This window comes from Miniopterus schreibersii, assembly GCF_964146895.1.
Source record: "Miniopterus schreibersii genome assembly, chromosome: 15".
Taxonomy (NCBI): domain Eukaryota; kingdom Metazoa; phylum Chordata; class Mammalia; order Chiroptera; family Miniopteridae; genus Miniopterus; species Miniopterus schreibersii.
In genome coordinates this window covers 30,750,051-30,766,641 of record NC_138115.1, presented here as the reverse complement: position 1 = coordinate 30,766,641, position 16,591 = coordinate 30,750,051, and the positions used below count along the sequence as shown (strand labels likewise).

Sequence of the window (16,591 nt, the reverse complement as noted above, 5' to 3'; positions counted from 1 at the left end):
AGAGGAATTACCCTGGAGGCTGTGTCTTCTAAGCTAAGACTTTTATACCAACTAAAATCAGCCTTGAGGAAAAGAGCTCCTTAAGCTAAAGCAGGAAGCGGAAGTGGGAGGGAATATGGGGCAAAGCAGTCTCACCTGCTTACCTTGGCTCAGTGGGTGGGGGGGGGCTCATGTGTGCACGTATCTCAGGCCACCCACAGATGTGCCCTGAGTCGTCTTGTGGGTGGCTTGGCATATACACCGTTCTTCTCAATCCTTTGGGACATTCACTCACTTCATATCACCCAAGGCACAGCTCCAGCCTTCCTCCCAGCTCTTAAATATAAAAAAAGACAGGTTACCCCCAAATAGGCCAATGTCTGACTGAACCCCTTGTGGAAATTGAGTGATGCTCTACAAAGCTTCTCTGAATTGCTGAGTTGAGGGTATAAGGTTAGATGAATCAGGGGTTGGAGAAGTCCGGAAAAGTTAAAGCCATAGTTACAAGTCTGTCACCCTCTGAGGAGCCATGGAATTACTAGTGATATTTTCAATTTTTAATTATTGATGGTGACTCGGTAATTAAAGTGAGTAATCAACTGAAACATAAATGCAACTTAGCAGGAAGTAATTAGAAATTTGGAATATGTTCAACCGGAGGAGTTTTAAGATTAGAATTTATTTGGTCAGAAAAGTTGTGCTAAATAAGACTAAATTATTCATTTACCAAGTGTGCAATGTCTCCCCTCTCTCTCTACCCTCACACATACACACACAAATGTGTGCGCGTGCATGCATTTTACGTTATCACACTTGGGTCTTGTAGAAAAGACAGGAAGGGACTGATAGTTTTCAAAGACCCCAAAAGGTATTCATTTTTTCAACAAAAATATTTAAATTTTATTTTGGGTGTGGCTCTCTGTTCAAAACTGTGAGGGGCAGAGGGAAAATGTTTAAGAAATGGTGCTTGCCTTTCAGAACCTTTCAGTTAAATTGGGAAGAGAAGACAAACTTGGAAAATATTATGAAAACATTTGGGTTATATAACAGGCAAACACAAAAAGCAGTATCAGCGATATGTAATTAGAGCCTGGAAGAATGACACAGAGCTGCGACAAGAAGGGAAAGAGATCCTTGGTAGCTACATTTTCCCAAATCTTTTATTTTCCCCTGGAAATAAATGGGTTCTCTTAGCTTGGTCAGGTGAGAGGATATATTCAATGCATATTGCATTTATCTGAGATGTCTATACAAAGGACTTTCCAAAAGCAAAATCGTCCAAATCCCCCCAGTGATTCTTTGGGGGTTGTTGGAGATGCTCAGCATTCTCTCTCCTTTACAGCTAAGGAACAGCAGGGTCATGAGGGCTAACAGTACCTCTGTGGTGAGAAAGGCCCCAGCAAGGTATCCTTCTGAAGTAAATAGCAGATGGGGCAAGCACAAAGCTTGAAAGTAGGGAAAAGTACTTGCCCACTGCTGGCATCTTGCTCACCTGTGAGGACTGAGGGGCTGGCTATACCTTCTCTTCAAGGTAGGGCCTCAGCAGAGGCACAGAGAAGCCTCTGATTATAGGCTTAGGTGCTTCTGCACAAGGCCAGATGCCTTACCCCATTGCATGGGTTGTGAGGCCTGAGATGTGCACCCGTGTTTTCTTGCTGCATGCCAAAGAGTAACGAGGAGAAGTAGACTCTTTCCACATACTGTACCTGTTGTCATCTTGTCCAAGGGAGTTGGTTGATTAAACAGAACTCTGTATGCTAAAGTGAGCTGCCTTTTCTGTACATCAAGAAAAAGGCCCAGAAGAAAGCCCAGACTGGAGACTGTTTCACCACGTTCTCCAGAGCCATGGCAACCACCTGTAGAAGATGGTGGCATAGTGTCCACTGTCTGCCGCCTCCCACTCCCATTCATAGCCATCCATTGTAGTAGATTAAGTAGGAATGAGCATCTGAAAGCAGAGGCATGGTGGATTTCAGATTCTTTGGTTTGTAATTAATTTCCAAGGACTTCTAAATAACTGATTTATGTGGGTTGTGGTACCAAAACTAAGAAACTCTGTTGCATCTTTACCTGACCTTCTTCAGGCCTCCAAGGGCATTTGTAGGTGACCTTTGGTGCTTGACAGTAACTTCAGGGATGCAAGGCTTTGCCTAATGCAGGCTTCTGTCTCAAAGCCCAACTCAAACACTTTTGGCCTATAATCCTTCCCCAAGCTCTAGTCAAAATAAGGTCCTCCCATAGCTCTCTGCTCATGTCTCTTATGACCTTATATTTGGTTATTCATACGAACTTCTGTCTCCTCTACTGAATTTTAAGATCCTTAAGGATAGATTGCATATACCTGTAGTAATTTTTTTACACTTAGAAGCTAGAAATAGTAGATACTCAGTGCCATACGGTGATTGAGACAGGTCTATGCAGAGGAAGTCCAGTACAGTTCAGTATTGACATTGTGAAGTACTGTCATCCCTGTGCATAATGTGTAGGTATGTTCTCAAACTTTGTAAAAATACTAGGACCTTATGCTATAAGAATGTACATTTTGTATCCAGGCAGACTTAAATGAGGTTTCATCATATATGAAACAACTTGTCAAGTTCCTCTTTAGTTCCTTAAAGTTTCTCTGGGTTCTTTAATCTGGGAGGCAGAGTGGCCTGCTGAAAGGGGCATGGGTGACTTGAGTGGCTTCTCTACTTCCCCCTGCACCTGTTTCCTCAGCCGTAAAGTGGCGATGGTTACAGTTCTCTTGCACAGTTCCAAGGCACATGTTGGTTAGGCTTTGTCACTGCTCACTCTTCATGCATACGTTCCTCATTTCTCACATGGATCTTTCCCTGGAAAATGATGGTGCCGCTCTCTCAGGCCATTCTCCACGCTGGTGTTTGTGGAGTGTAGCTATATCACCACTTTCCTATAGCTCAGTGCTACTTTACCTCCAGCATAAAGTCGAGTTTCTCAGCATACTGTTGGGGGCTCTGACTCCTGTTTCACTGTATCTTTCTGCTTTCATGTTGGGTGATTCCCCCAGGAAGCCCACACCAACATGGAATACATTCCAGTATTGATTGAAAACAATCTGCATGTAAGTGGACCTGTGCAGTTCAAGCCCATGCTGTTCAAGGATCAGCTGTACCGTTTACCAGCTTGACAGTGTGAAAAGTGAGGCAGAGGTTAAATAACTTGGTCAAGGTCATGGAGCCAGTGGTGCTGGGATTTGAACCCAGGCAGTCCATCCCTGAGTCTGAGCTCTCAACCACCGGGCTTTCTTGCCTCTCATAAGCTGTACTTGGGAAGGCCCCTCCTGATGCCCGGCTCCACGCCTCAGCCCCGGCTGATTCCTGTGTGATACTGTCATATCCTGGACGTGCCTCTGTTATGGTGCATTGTGAGGGCACTGGAGACTCTCACACATATTGAGAGCTCAGTAAATCCGTTGAATGACTGGATCGAGACAGATGAGAGAGTCATTGATGTGTGCCACGTGGACCATTAAGCTGGAACAGGCCCTTGGGTGAGTGATTTTGTTCCTTTTTAGATGTTTTTGCCCTTACCCAACCTTCAGAGGTTATTTACCTTCTCCTCTGGGCTTGATACTGTCCCCAGACCTAGGCAGTTACGGGACAGGACTAATAAGGGATGTCTTTGAAAGAAGTGTGCCCCATAGTCCTTTGTTTTGTTCAATTCTCCTTGTCACATTCGTTGGGCAATTTATATTTCTTTTCAGTGTCCCTGAAGTAATGTTTTATTTTTAGATAGTTCAAACCCAGAGGGCATTTCAAAGACAGAATTTCTGGGTTTGTTATAAAGGAATATATAATTTTTAAAAACTTCACATTTGCATTTTGCTAAGGGACTTTCAAAGGGGTAGGACAGTTGGGCTCTTTCACCTCGCCTCTGTTGCTTGTCCTCTCCTTCCATAGGGGCTAGTCCTGGGGTAATGCTAAAAGGGGGCATATAGTAGTTAATTTGGAAAACTTCACATTCCCTTTGTGTTCATGGCTAAGACCTTCCTAAATAAATAAAATTTCAGATATGGAAGAGGAAGCTCTTGACGTGGTTACAGGGGTGGAGAAAGGGCATCCAGGAGGTTAGTCTTCGACCAGGAAGCTTTCAGTCATCTGCACAACGCACAACCCAGTATCATGACGGGTAAGAGTTTATTTTCAAAACCATTAGATTAAAAAAAAAAAAAAAATGATTAAAAAATGTATTAGGGATTTTTACCTGATTCAAACTAAAGAGAATAGTATCACGAACCATGTGTACCCATCGTCGACTGTCTGCATTCTGCTGACCTCCTAACCAGACTTGCCTACGGGAGTCACAAATGTCAGGCTCTCCGGTCAACTGGTTTTCTTCCAATGCTTTGTTTCCCTTTCGTTAGACTCCTTTTACTCTCAATCTGTTAGACCTATTCCAGCCACTCTTCCCATTTCCCCCCACCCTGGAGAGGAATGGCCTCACATCATGGCTGGAAGCAGGAATCTGTGAAGTTATCTCATCCGGAAATGGCGTAGGCATCCAGGAGCTGGCAAAAGACTCGGTGTTATAAACACAAGGTGGCAGATAGAGGCAGTTCCTGCCTGAATGATGAAGACGTTAGAGCTGGTCTTTGAAGCATTATTACCTTTTGGAGAGGCTTTTGGATGGATGGTGAAACAAATAATAATTGCAATTTTTATTACTATGACAATAGCTAACATTTTCGGCATGCTTACTACATGCCGGGCATAGTTCCAAGCACTTTTGCGTATATTATTTCATTAATTCTCACAGCAACCAAGTTAGGTACAGGAACCATTAACATCCCCATTTTACAGATGAGAAACCTGAGACCCAGGGGAGTTAATTCACCCAAGGATACACAGGACAGGGAGATAGACTTTCAGACACTCATGGGATCATAGAGTGGGCGTGAAGGTCATAGAGACTAACTCCTTTGTCAAGGAAGCCATCGTGCAGGGGTAGAGGGGCTTTTCCACAATGCACAGCTGGTAGGTGGAGGGGCCAAGATTCTGTTCAGCAACCCTGACCTGGGCCTGGTGTGTCTCAGTTGTATCAGCAGCTGTCTCCACTGCCAGAGCACCTCAGGAGGCCTCATGACATCTGTTCTCTCTCTTTCAGCTTTTGTTAGGATTGATAATTCTCTTATCATCTCTTCCTTCCAGAAATATTTCTTGCTTTTTAAAAAAATTGTAACTGCAAATTACGGAACTTTGCAAACATTTAGAGAATACAACCTGTTCAAGATATGGTGTGGGCCTGGCCGGGCGTGGCTCAGAGGTTGAGCATTGACCTAGGATCCAGGAGATCGCAGTTCAGTTCCCGGTCAGGGCACATGCCCGGGTTGCGGGCTTGATCCCCAGTCGGAGGCGTGCAGGAGGCAGGCGATCAATGACTCTCATCATTGATGTTTTTCTCTGTCTCTCTCCCTCTCCCCTCCTCCCTCTGAAATCAATGAAGATATATTTTAAAAAAAAAACAAAACAAAGACATGGTGCAAAGTCAGTTAGACTTGACGGAAGAGTTTTCTGCCTCCTCATGTGAGACCCTACATATAAAATGTTTTCATTACTTTTTTGCATTTCCTCTACTTTAAGGCATCAAAAAGTGATTGATGTCTGAAGGAGAATTTCTTTCTCTGCCACCAAAGGCATTGCTCACATTTCCAATGGAAAAGGCTGTACAGAGCAAGCATTCAATGTGGAAGGAACACTGAAGCCCATCGCCCCGATTCTCAGATCAGAGGCTGCAATAGAGATGGGGACATGGTTGAATTATAGGGGCTTCCCTGTTCCCTTTTTATTTTTAATGCATGTTACTGTATACTCATGAGTTTTTATATATTTGCTGTGTTACAGTCAATTACAGTAATTCTTTTTTGACCAAGTTTGGCTACTGGAAACCTCTTTAGTCGGGTTGCTGTGTCTTTTTGCCGTAACTCCATTAGTCACTGAGTCCTTTCCTGCATTCTGCGACAATACGGTGTCCCAGTAAGAAGTCATGCTGTATGTTCTTGCTAGATTTCGGCGGGGGGATGTGGAGGTGGTAAAATTTTAATTTTTGTGGAATAATAAGAGTGGTTTAGATTAGATAGATTTTAGAAATCCTTGAAAATTTTTGAAAACCATTAGTTAGATCAATGTACTATTTGTGATTTAAAAAATAATAAAAGTATTTCAACCTTCATGAGGAATATTTTTAGAGTGGAGCCTTATTTGGGAAATGGAATTTATAAGTTTTCTAAATTAAGGGTTTCTATTTTTTACTAATTTTATCTTTTCTTTTGACTCTTCCACTCATTTATCTTTTTGCTGAGCCACATTTTTAAAAAAGAGAGAAAAAAGAACACACTGATAATTGCTTACTAAGGCAATGTCACATGAAAAGAAATAGAAGGGTTCTGGGATTCTGATACTGATCCTGCCCAGAGCGTGGTGAAGAGGACTGTGTGCCCTGTGCTTGCTGTCCTCCGTGACCTTCTGCTCCCCGTGCCTCTCCCCCTAACCTGTCCAGCACTGGCTAGAGGCAAAAGTATCTTTCTTCAGAGCCAGAAATGCCTGAAGTCACATTTAATCTCTTTAGCATTCAAGTTTCTTTTTTTCCATCTTTAAAGTGAAGCAAAACCACCCTTTAAAGTTGGAGGTGGGGAGTAAACAACAAATTTTACACAGTGTAAGTACAGGACCTGAGCCAAGCAAAGGTTCAGTGTTTGTCAAATTCCTTCTACCTCGTATCATATACACCTGCAAGGTATGTATCTGCCTCATTTCTCTAAACATTCTTGTTGCTAAATATAATACAACTATAAAAGCTGCATAAAGTAATTATAATTTAAGGAACTATTATAAGATGAGCATTCTTTTAAACATGTGAAACCGGCCTCATCTTCCTTTGGACGAGGTACAGTTTTGTACTGACCTCCTTAGGTCAGACATGGGAAGGAGAGATGGCATTTCATTTAGCTAAATTAAGTTGGCCCAAATCCAGCAAAGACCTTGTTAGCAGAAGAGAGAGCTCTTTGACTGGCACTGTATGGTTTGGGCACTGCTGTGCACTAGCCACACAATCCCACCTCCCACTTCCATGGCTATGGAAAGACTGGCCCACTTTGTACTTTTTAAATCACAAAATGGCTTGGGAAAACGAAGATGTTGAGACACCCTTGTACTCACCCCAGAAATCTTAAACTCCCACTTGTAAAAGGAAATTCAGAATGTTGGGAATCCCTGAAAACAAACATTGAACTTGACGATCTTCGCTCTGCTCAACTGTCACTCAGTGTCAGTCTCCAGCAGTAGCCTACACTCCTACCTCACTCACCCTGACTGACCTCCCCTCTGGGCTCCTCCCGTATTATATTCTTAGGTTGTCACTCTGCGTTGCATCTCCCTGACCTGCTGTCAGGTGAGGAAAACTTCTCTGCACACCATTGCACTCTTCTTGGACTTACTGGCATTGCCGGTTAGCTTGCTCTGGGCCTTGTCTCCCTAACAAGACTCTAGATATCTTTAGAGTAAGGACCATGGCCAACTTTCTTGACATCTGAGCCCTTAGTGTTGTCATCCATCTGAAAGGTATAGATGTGTGGTGGTGGTCAGAGAAGACCCTTGGGTTTGCCTTTTTTTTTTGCCTAGCCATCATTTAGCAGGTCAGGTCATTGCCTATTGTATCATTAGAGTCAAGGTCCAACTATCTGGTGCCTTTGGGAACTACAGGCACATCCCACTTAACCATGGGAATATGTCCTAAGAAATTCACTGTTAGGTGATTTCGTCCTTGTGCTTACACACACCTAGATGTTTAGCCTACCACATACCTAGGCCATATGGTATAGCCTGTTGCATCTAGGCTACAACCTATGCAGCATGTTACTGTATACAAAACAACATGAGGTTGAATCAAGCACAAAAGAAAATGATATAATCAAGAATGTGGTAGAAACAAGATGTAAGGGGCTGCTGCCGGTATAACACAGTTACTGTTTTACAGCACACTTTTTTTTTTTAGTAGCAAAGTTTTAAGCTACTGTATGTTCCCCTCCTAACTGATTGCAATTCATTTTTATGAATCTGTGTTAGCAGTTAATCACACAAAGAAGAAATTTTGCATGATTCATGGGGCCATTTACACTTTGGTGGTACATTTACACTTTGAATGTTTGCATTGGAATAAATATTGACATTAATAACTCTGTTTAAAGGACATTTCTGATTCATAATAGACATCTCAATAGGTACTTACTAGATTGATTTTAAGAGTCATGAAACTGTGGTGTTAGGACAGCACTTGACATTGCTATTTAGGATCAGTGAGGGAAAATGAAGATTGGCTGTGCCTTGGCCGCAAATGCCATGAGCAGCCATACAGTTTGTGCAGCGCTGGTCACCGTTGGAATGATGTCAGTCATCTAGTCAATTTGCCAATTTATGTTCTATACCTTTTCTATAATCTTATTATATTTTGAATTTTTATTAAAAATAGACTTGTTTTTGTTCTTCAAAAGAAAAATGCACGTGAGTCTTATATTTTTGCTGTAATTCATTTTTGATAGCTTTTTTTGTTCACATTAATCTGAATATGCCTCATATACAGCTATGGTGCTCTATAGTCAGGTAAGTTTGGAGACACTAATGTAGGTTGTCACTTCATATTTATAATGACTGAGTAGGCAGTGAACTTCACAAGTAAGGAGAGGAGAGAAGAGGTTCAGGAGCTGTAGGGAGGCCAGTTTAACGAATATCTAACTTTCCTAATCCCAGATTTGTACCAGACTGTGGTTCAGAGGTGTGAGTAGGCTCACATTTCCTGGCTCTTAGGGGAAAATGCTAATGTTCTGGTGGAAATCTTGTTCATTCATAAGCTGACCTGCTGAAGGTAGGTCTGTGTTGAATAGACTGAAAACAGGCTTGTTGGCTGTCTGAATTCAAGCCTTTGGTAAAGACCCCAAGTTCAATCAAATGTCAGTTTAGCATTGTTCAATATGTAGAATTCTTGAACTCAACTACACAAAAATAAAAAGCTCAACTAATGGAATTTAAGCAAACTCATACTCTGCCAACTTTATAGGTTGAGCATAAACAGCAGATTAAAATGAGACCAGCAAAGATGAAGAACATGGGTAGGTCTCACAGGCATGTTACTAAAACCCCAGAGAACTTGTGGCAAATGCCTAATTACAAAATGAAACATGTTACCTGAGAGATATCATTGCTTTTAGAACATGTAGATTCTCACCCTGGGATCTGTAGTCCTTCCCATTGAAAAAACAAAACAAAATAACTTCCCTAAAGTCCTTCATATAAAACACCTGGAGCCAGGCAGAAGGTTGTCAACGAGCATTTCTGAACTCTCTAGCATCTCAAGGCAGTGATATAATCCTCATTGCTTGATAAACATAACAATTCTTCTGAATAATGGTTTCCCCCAACTTAACTTTAAAAGGAAATAACACATAGCTGCTGTTATGTTGGAGTCCAGTATATCAGGGTTTGAGGTCTTTGTATCTTAATTCCTTCCCATCTCAGCTGTGGGTAGGATGACTTTGGGACAAAAATATCCATCAATAAGTCATTTCTCACCATTATAAGGCTATTTTATGCTCGTATATTAACAAATAAAGTTTGAGAAGTTAAAGTACTACCATTCTCATATTGATTCTATAACAAATTCCAAAGTTTCATTGTAAGAGTGAGACAAGGTGCCCTGGCATGGGTGGCTCAGTTGGTCAGAGCATCATCCCGTACACCAAAAGGTGGCAGGTATGATTCCCGGTCAGGGCACATACCCAGGTTGTGGGTTCAGTCCCCGGTTGGGGTGGGTATAGGAGGCAACCGATCGATGTTTCTCTCTCACATCAATGTTTCTCTCTCTCCCTCCCTTCTTCTCTCTAAAATCAGTTTTTTAAAAAAACGCACATATCCTCAGAAGAGGATTTAAAAAAAAACACAAGACAAGGAAATCTTCCATGCGTCAGCAACCAGAGGAATCCATTGGTTAACAATTTGGCATTTTCCCTTCCAGCATAATTTACATGCATATGGATATATTTTTAAATTTTATAAAATTGTGATCATACTGTATTGAAGAATATATCCTTTATGTCATTGAATATTCTTTGAGAATGTGAATTTTTAAGGACTGAATAGTACTTTATTATATGGGTGTCCCAGAATTTATTAATGTCCCCCTTTTTTAATGATGGTTATCTGCTATTTTTTCTGTGCATAAAACAATGATGGTCATCCTTGCTTATTAGATGAGTTTTTGTGAATTTTTAGGAAAAATTAAGTAAAGTTTATTCATAAGATACATTTATAATAAACATCACCGTAATGTTTCTGAATAGCTGACTCTGGTTTGTTTCCTGTAGGATGATGAGAGACTGCATGTGTTCCAGCAACACTGTGTTACTGTTACAAAACTATTTTGCTGATTCATAGATAAAACATAGTATCTCATTTTAATTTGTATTTCTTTTTGATTACCCAAGGAATTGAATTTTGCCATGCATTTGTGTACTTGTATTTATCAGTTGGCTTATTCTGCCCTCTAGAAAATGATCCTCTCTGCAGATTGGCTTCCCGGCGAGCATGAGTGACAGAGCGATCACTTCCGAGCCAACTGCAAACCCAGGCAAAGAGAGTCCATTCTTATGGATTTGCTGATTAGATCAGTGGCTTTTATGTCTAGTAATGCACACCTGTCCTAACTTTCTGTTCCTTATTAATTCTTCTCCTGACATTTATTGATTACGGTACATAATATGGCTTAGTAAGTCATTAAGAAAACTATCTGATGAGTGGAATAGTTTTTTTAATTATAGACTTACAAACTCATTAGTATCATGCTGTAAAACATTGCGTATTTTGTTAAATACTGTTCTCTACTTATTCACCAGTGACCTCTTCAGATTCTTTGGCCTGAGGAAGACTGTGACAGGTCAAGTTCATGTTTTTGCTTTTAGTCAAAGCCTAATCAAACTAGGCTGGAAGAGGCAGGGGAGAGAGAGGGAGAGAGGGACAGAGGGACAGAGGGACAGAGGGACAGAGGGACAGAGGGAGAGAGGGAGAGGAGAGGGAGAGAAGAGTACTAGGGTAAGTCTGAAGACATGGTTTTAATCCTGTCTCTTTGGATGACCTTGGCCAAGCCAAACCTATCTGAGCCTTAGATCCTCCATCCATAAAACAGGAGTAATAATCACAGCTTTACTCACCATAGAAGTGTTCATAAAAAATAAAGGATACATAGCATACATATGAAAATACTTTTTACACTTTTTATAAAGTATAGCAATGCAAGGTATTATTGTAGAATTTACCCTTTTTATTTTATTAAAGGGTTCAGGTTTATGAACTGAGTAAGTCTTAGCTAACATTGGCTGTTTTGTTTACAAGCCCCAAAGTCTTACAAAGCTTGGCTCACACCCAAAAGAGCATGCTCTCTCTCTAAAACCCTGACAGAGAGATACTTCTCTGACTGGAGAGACATTTAAAAACCATTGTGGTATCATAAGAACACGAATGTACCTCGGTTGTTTTGAGTCTCTCTGAAAATACACATTACTTGGCACCACCTTCTGTTGCTGTTTTCAACCATTCTGTTCCTATCTAAGAGAATACTGAGTCTGTAAAGTATGCTGACTTCAACTTGGAGCTTCACAATTGCAGGGCGGGTGTGTGTTGGGAGGAAACTGCAGTTTTTTCCTTTGGTACCAGACTGAGACACTCCTCTCTGATAACTTGAAATGGTAGGGAGGGTAGACAAGAGGAAACAGTCCATTTCTAATTCTGTAGTACTCACTGAAGCTATATTTGTATTATAATACATCCCTTCGTAGAAGCATCAAATATTTAAAAGTGAAAAGGGGAATGACCCAGAAGGACACGGCACAAAGCTGTGTAAGTATCTAACAAAGTTCACTCAGACGTATCTGAAAAATTTACTCTGTCATGTCAGTGGCCTGGGAGGAAAAAGATCATCTCACTTTTAATATTTTATATTTGTAGGTAGGGATTTGAAAGGTTAGAATGGAGTCTGACTTGAGGTGGGGAGCTGGGACTGTCCCTGATTAAAGCTGGAACTTTATGTCCACTGGATCTTGATTAGGGGGTAAAATCTTCCCCCTGCTTGGCCAGTAGAACAAGAAAGCTTGCTCCATGGCCCTAGGTGGGCAATGTTTGGAGGCAGGAGGCCTGACACTGGCTCTCCATCTTTTATCATGTGTCTTACCTTGGCCAAGTCTCTTCACTTCATACAGATAGAGTCAGATCAGATGTCTAAGGTACTTGCCAACATTCTCTAATTCTGTGTTTTGTAAACATTGCTTCTACTCAATACCAAGTGGCCTGGAATTATGCAAAATTAATGACTTAACTGGGTAAAGGAAACTTAATTCTGATAGAGGCAGTAATTTCCCAGAACAGATGGATAGAGGCCCAATGCAACTTGCTTTAGAAGGTTTTTGATTTTCCTGGCACTTCGTGTTTACTGTTAAAACAGCATCTCTTTCTAAATTGGAAATCTGGCCATGATAGAGATGCTGTCAATTCATTGACAACTCAAGTGGTGGATGGTTGTGACTGCTTTCAGGCCGGTTCCATTTTATGCTGCTGAGAAGTCAATTCTTGGCTGTCCATGAACCTGTCATTTGCACTTATGGCAAGAGTAATGACATTGAGGGACGTTGAGGCGTGAAGCAGGAACCTGAGTAGCTAAGACGGTATTAATTAGAAGCTTGAGTTGTATCATAGACCAGCTATTGTGTAGATGGCAAATATTGCAGCCCAGGTTTCCAGTTCAGTCCTTGTTTCCAGAAGAAACCTCTCTCATGATGTGAAATATGCAGATCTGTGTTTCTTACCCCTTTCATAACCCATGTCCCTCCTGATTGACCTCAGTCATTTTCTCTCCCTCCTCCCACCCTTGCGTATACACACACAACACTGTTGGCCAAGTTGATAACCCTTGGTACAAATGGAAAGGAGACTAGCTTCATTCATTTCAGAGCAACTCAGTTATATCTTCGGATCAACCGCTTATTAGCTCTGTGACCTTGGATAATTTATCAAACCCCTCTGTAAAATGAGGGCTTTGGCTAGAGAACCTCCACAAGATCCACAAAATTACACTTTCAGAAGAGTAAGGCCTGAGACACAAATATATGCAGGGCTGGTCCCAGGCACGTTGGTAAAACAAGACATGCTGTGTGTTTCTGGAATTCCCTCTCCCTTTCACCTCATCACTCACTTCCCTTCCTCCCACTTCCCCCAGCATCTGGCACTCAGGACACTCCTGCTGCCTCCTGCTGGCTGGACCCTTTCCCTAGCTGGTTAGCAGTTTCATGCCATTTCCTCAGCCATCTATCTCACTTGGCATGTTGACATGCCAGCCATCCTTCAACACTCAGGTTCAGTGCCTTCCCTGTGAAGCCATATTGATCCCCTCATCTAGCATTAATCTCTCCTACCTGCTAACTTCCATAGCACATATCTCATTTTTTAAATTCATGGTATTTATTTCTGCTTTGTAGATGCAAATATTGTTTCTTCTACTGAATTGTAGTCCCTTGAGGGAAGATTTTCTATTCCAATTCCTGGTATATATGTTGAATGAATGAAAGAATGAGCGAGTGAATGAATGAACTAATGAGGGAGGATGTTACTGAGTGAATGAGTGAATTAATTTTTCACTGTATCCCCACATGGTACTATGCTGTTCAGTAATAGACCCTCAATAAAGGTTGATAAATGAATCACACTGATTTTCCCATCACTCCCTTAGGCCCTTTCTAGATAATTTCCGATTAATTAATGGAGAGGTTTTTAATAGCTGATAGTCTGATATGTTGCTGCTCAGAAAAGAATTTGTGTTTTAATACCAGACTCAAAGGCGTGACTCTTTAATGGTGTACATTTCAGATAATGGACCTCTTCCTGGAGGTTTATGAGGTGTGTGGGTGTATGTATCTAGGGACAGGAGGTGGTTCCATCTACCATGCAGGTGACTGACTCTCAACCTCTGTATTTGTATGTATTGCACTTTTAATTTATTATGCAAAACAAAAATTCTCCATAGAACACTTAATTGTGGCAAAGCCAACAGCTGCTATTTTGTTCTCTTGTAAATATTTTCTCTTTTTTTTTTTGAGAATTGACATTTTTCAAAATGCAGCAAACATTTTAATTTATACATGAGAAAAGGCAGTGTTCAAAAGGGTATGCATTTCAAGTTATTGTGGGTTATTTGTGAGAGAATTTCTGCAGGTAAAATATGTTTAAATTTAACCAACAGCAGCATGTCAGTGTATTTAAAATCATGACCAAAAAAATCTCCTCTCTGGTCATGTTGCCCGTGACAAATAACTATGATGTTGTATGTTTAAGGCAATATGTCAATACAACATAAATCCCATGGCATTTTGGTTTTCTTCTGGAGATTAAAGCTGTTTTTCTTGGGATAAACACAGCAGCAAAACAAAAACCAGTTGATCAAAAAAAGCACTTCTGCCATAACTCCAGTAATTTTCAGGACACATCTACCAGTAATCTTTTTGCCATTCCCTGTTCTTTTAAGAATTGCATCTCTGTGCTGTTGCTTTAAGTATGTGTGTAAAAGCTTGTTCTCTGTTAAGCCAGTCGAGAGAATTTAGCGTGGTTGAGAGAATTTAGCTGGTTGGTCCATTTATCTAGTGCAGTACATCAGGCACTATCCCTCTTCTGATGGTCCAATTCAAGGAGTTGGTTGTCTTGATCAGTTTGACCATGAATAGTGTTATCCACTAGGCACTGCACCAGCGAGCTCTCCGCATCAGCAACATCTATGCTTACCTCCTTAGAAATAAAAGGACCATGTATCCCTGTGTAAGGCTTAATTAATTTTATGAGCCCTTGTGTCCTGCTGTTTCGCTAAAGCTCTTCCACGTGTTTCCTTATGAAAGGGTCATCCATGATGCTGCTGTGATTTGTCTTCAGAATCTTTTCAAACTCAGCAATGTTGTTTTTCTGACAGGCACTTACTTAATTCGTCATGGCGAGAATTTCTGGATCATTTTTGTATGATTTGGCCTCCTGTGATTCAAATGGATTTTTTCCCAATTTCACTAGCATATTTGCTGAGACCAAAAAGTTTGAGCAAGTGCTTCATCTTGGACTTCCTGACTCATCCTAATTCTTGCAGACTTAAAGAAAGCCAGTGTGTGCCTTTCAAATTCACCTTCTCTCCAGCGCATGTTAACACCACACCCTCCGATGGCCCCTGTGATCAGTGGGGGAGGGATGGCAGACCTTGTGGGAAGTGGCTGTTCAAAGAGGGCTTTAAGATTTCTGTTATTTTTCTGTGCCATGTACATTTGAATTTCCAAAGCATATATTTCTAATAGCTGTGAACTCTTTTCCAGGCCATCTTCTCCATCAGTCCGGCAGGATTGATGTGACTGGCATAAAAGTTCTTGAAGCTTTCCATATTTCTCCCACTCTAAATACAATTTTCCAAGCTTTGTATTTGTCGTAAGCCACAGTCCTTCATTCTTCTCATCTTTTAAAGTCCCCCGTGTTGTTTCATAGGGTTCCTGCAGTAAATCCATTCATTTAGAAGTGGAGGTATAATCAAGAATAGAATTAATGGATTTTTCAGAATAATTTCCTCTGACTGCACTTCGAATATAGGTCAGTAATTGTTTGTTCATCATTTCTGGAAAGTTTGCCAACTCGAAGTTAATCTTACCCATTTGTCTCAGAGCTTTAAATCCCCATTCTCTCTCTTCCCCTTCAAGTTCCAGAATCTTCTGGAGACTGCTTAACGCTGCTCGTGGGCCACCTTCCTTTAACACTTTGGAGTTATAGTGCTGACTTTCCAAATCCACGTTTGGCTCAGAGTTACTGTCTTCAAAGTATTCCAGGTTGTAGCCCTCCTCATCGCATATGAAGTCGCTTCCATGTCAGGCATCTTGGCTGGGATGAGGGAGGGGGAATTTTCTTTGGATTCAGCTGCAGTGATTCTACTTTTGCCATCTTGGCTGTGAATCTGTAGGCTACACTGAAGAAGGAACTGTCAGAGGTTATCCCAAAGAAAGACAATCTAGTCTTCTTAACCTTGTGCACAGTATCTTCCAGGAGCACATGAAGCAGCGTTTACTTACCTTCACTCTTGATGCAGCAGGTGGCATTTTCCAATGAGACTGGGAGATGAGGGAGACTCTTAGAATGACTCTACTAGTGAACAGCACAGGCTTTCTTATCTCTTTGGATTATATCTAAACGGCCTGGCCTCACCTTATGGGCTCTGCCTCACCCACACCATGTCCTATAACATATGTCAAAGCAGACGATAGCAGGTAAAGAGCAGTACAGATTCTCAAGACCTGCTTGTTTTGTGGCCATTTGGTCTCTCATTTAATCCAGTCACCGCAGTTTTCTATGGATTATATTTCTCAGATCCTAGGAGACCAAGTGTGTATAAATAACGTGGTGTGCAGCAGAGCACCATGAGTGAACTGACAGTGAGTGACTAGTGATGAGAGAAAGGAGGTTTGCAAATATGACAGCTATGAAACCAGGGCAAAATTCGACTTACCTTGAGCAACTGGCCCTAAGAAGAGACAGCTAGGTATCTC

At 41.3% G+C, this 16,591-nt stretch overlaps 1 protein-coding gene and 1 pseudogene across 4 annotated transcripts in view; one reads left to right on the top strand and one right to left on the bottom strand.

Annotated features, from left to right (window-relative positions):
* TMEM108 (transmembrane protein 108) overlaps positions 1-16,591 on the top strand; it is a 209,366-nt gene that overhangs the window by 30,985 nt on the left and 161,790 nt on the right. The gene's annotated exons all lie outside the window — the stretch shown is intronic.
* LOC308568050 (COP9 signalosome complex subunit 2 pseudogene) lies at positions 14,607-15,924 on the bottom strand (annotated as a pseudogene). The gene has a single exon. The product of its transcript is annotated as a COP9 signalosome complex subunit 2 pseudogene (transcript).